This window comes from Palaemon carinicauda, chromosome 26 (genome assembly GCF_036898095.1).
Source record: "Palaemon carinicauda isolate YSFRI2023 chromosome 26, ASM3689809v2, whole genome shotgun sequence".
NCBI classification, from domain to species: Eukaryota; Metazoa; Arthropoda; class Malacostraca; order Decapoda; family Palaemonidae; genus Palaemon; species Palaemon carinicauda.
This window is the reverse complement of record NC_090750.1, coordinates 58,285,685-58,288,476: the sequence shown is the minus strand read 5'-3', so window position 1 is coordinate 58,288,476 and position 2,792 is coordinate 58,285,685. Positions and strand designations below refer to the sequence as shown.

Sequence of the window (2,792 nt, the reverse complement as noted above, 5' to 3'; positions counted from 1 at the left end):
CTCTCTCTCTCTCTCTCTCTCTCGCTCCACTCCCATTTCTTGGAAAATGAATGTGGAACTTGAAGAGTATAATATTTCTCTTTTGGTATAGGCTACCCTCTATATATATATATATGTATAAATATATGTATGTATGTATATACATACATATATATATATATATATATACATATATATATATATATATATATATATAATTATATATATACATATATATATATATATATATGTATATATATAATTATATATATATATATATATATATACACACACTTGTTTCGTTGCATTTTATATCACACACTTCCTGTTTTAACGTGAATTTCTCTATGATCATCTATCCAACATATTTACATAATTTTTATGTAAAATCTTATCGATATTGAAACCGCAATAAACATAACAGCTACTTTTCTTACTGCTGCCATCTGTTGGTCGTTCGAAAATACAACTTAAGGGTCCCTGTGGAAAGATTGTGCTTCCATACTTCGTAGTCCTTAGCTCGTAAAGCAGGAGAGTCTGAATCTTTCGTTGTAATACCCTGTTTATTACGTCTTAAGTTATTATATTGAGTTGTTAGTTAAATGTAAAGTGAATTGTAGCGAGGACGTGAAACTTCGATGTTTGGTAAGTTCTTCGTGGTATATATAGAAAACGAGAATATTAAACTTTTATCTGAAATCTGCTGTTTTGTGGAGTCTTGTTCGTTTTGATTGGTAAGTTGGTACTTGAATTTCTTTCAATTTTTTTTTTCATACTTTTAAACTTCTATATTTGTTCATAGACTATAGAATTTTGTATTGCAATAATTTCTTGTATAATTTATCAAACTGTTGGACCTTAGTCAAGTGGAGCTCCTATTTATATTTTTCTTTTATTTTTTAAATTCAGGGTCGGAAATTTGCTGCACTTTCCAAATTCCTCGCGGTACCAGAAAGTCAGTCGCAAGTTTATCCGTTGGTAGATATGTTTTTACTCTAAATAAAGAGGTAAAAGTTTCATATTTAAAATACTTTATGCAAGCTTATCCTCCACCCCATTCAGGGGCTGCGCCCCTGAATGGGGCGGATGATTTCCCCTTGGTGTATGTCAGACCTGTATTTTGGTCTTGGCATACACCAAGGGGGGCTTGCACTTATCCTTAGTTTCAAGTACTAGTTTTAAGTACTTTAGTTTTTAAGTTTTCATGGTAAGTGACTGTTTTACTACTATCATTTATATTCCAAATAATTTTACCTTGAGATTAAGTAATTATTATTCTCCACTAAAGTTCAACTTTATATTAAATGTTATTAATATTCCAGGTAAAATAACTTAGGATTAACATAATCAATAAATTTCCTGTATCAAGTTCATCTTATGATAAAGCATTTCTTAACCCTCAAGTTTTCTAGCTCTAATTTCTCATGTTAAAGGACTAATGAATTTTCAATATGTAGATTTTCCAGTTAGGATCTTGGATATATTAGTAATTAATTTAGACCTATTTAAAGTACTCTAGAATTTTAAAGTTAATACTAGTTGGCCAACTAACGGTTAACTTCCTGAAAATAATTAAAGTATTTTTGTATTTTAATTACGATCTCGGATCTACGACTATTACTAAACTTCCAAAATAGACTTCTTAACAAACTTTATTATCTTAAAGCTATTACTTAACATCCTGATTAGAATTTTACTATTGCGACAACTTTAACCTCTCCTGCGTAATATCACCTTCCTCAACATAGGTAACATAACTAGTTAGCAAGTCTTGAAACTTCAGGTTTTTTATTTATTTTTCTAAATTTGACTTCAGTTAACAAACGTAGGTCAAGATCGGGGACTTGCGTCATCCTTTCCTAAATTGATAATCATCCTAATTAGTTTGCGTTTCTGAAACGCCAAGTTTTTTTAGTTAGGATCTGGACTTACGCCTTTCTTGCTAATTGGAAAATTGCCTTTTTAGGTGACAAACTATTAGTTTCCTAAATTTGAAGATTTAACTTGGATTTTGCAGTTAATATTTTTGCCTTTTTTAAGTGAAACAGTTTCCTAAAGTTGATTCAACTTGGATTTTGCAGTTAGTGTTTTTTGCCTTTTTTAGGCGACAAAATATTAGTTTCCTGAAGTTGAAGATTTAACTTGGATTTTCCAGTTAGTATTTTTGCATTTTTTAGTTGATAAACTGTTTCCTAAAGTTGAAGATCTAACAAGGATTTTGAAATTTCAAGATTGCATAGGTTTGTGCAACCTTAAAATTAAAATATAAATTGCAGTGTATTTTCAGTTATCAATTTAATCTTTTACAGCATTCTCTTTAACAGTTTTTTTTTTTCTTTTCAGGTGAGTTTGGTTAAGAGCTTCAGCCGCAGTTGAAGGTACCCAAAAACTTTCTAAGTTCTTTTTTTTTAAATTGCTTATTTTTGGAAAGCGAATTCAGCAGCAGTTTTAAGACTACGAAGCCAATTGCAGTTTATTTTGGGAAAGCGGATTCAGCAGCAGTTTTAAGACTACGAAACCAATTGCTGTTTATTTTGTTAAATCGGATTCAGCAGTCGTTTTAAGACTACGAAGCCAATTGCTGTTTATTTTGGGAAAGCGGATTCAGCAGCAGTTTTGAGACTTAAGCCAATTGCTGTTTATTTTGGGAGAGCAGAATCGGCAGAAGTTTTAAGACTACGAAGTCAATTCGGGATGCCATATTTGCTTGTATTAAAGGTTCATTAGTCTTTATTTAGCTGTTAATTACTTGGTCCTTCGGTAAGTTGCCACTGGAAGTCTACAGAAAAAGTTCCATGTTTAGTTTCTAAAAG

The 2,792-nt window shown here is 30.9% G+C and overlaps 1 long non-coding RNA gene across 1 annotated transcript; it reads left to right on the top strand.

Moving 5' to 3' along the window:
* The first annotated feature begins 552 nt into the window (after positions 1-552).
* LOC137620171 (uncharacterized) lies at positions 553-2,389 on the top strand. The gene is made up of 3 exons (XR_011040009.1): positions 553-713; positions 889-986; positions 2,323-2,389. It is a non-coding gene; the product is annotated as an uncharacterized lncRNA (long non-coding RNA).
* Positions 2,390-2,792: the final 403 nt, after the last annotated feature.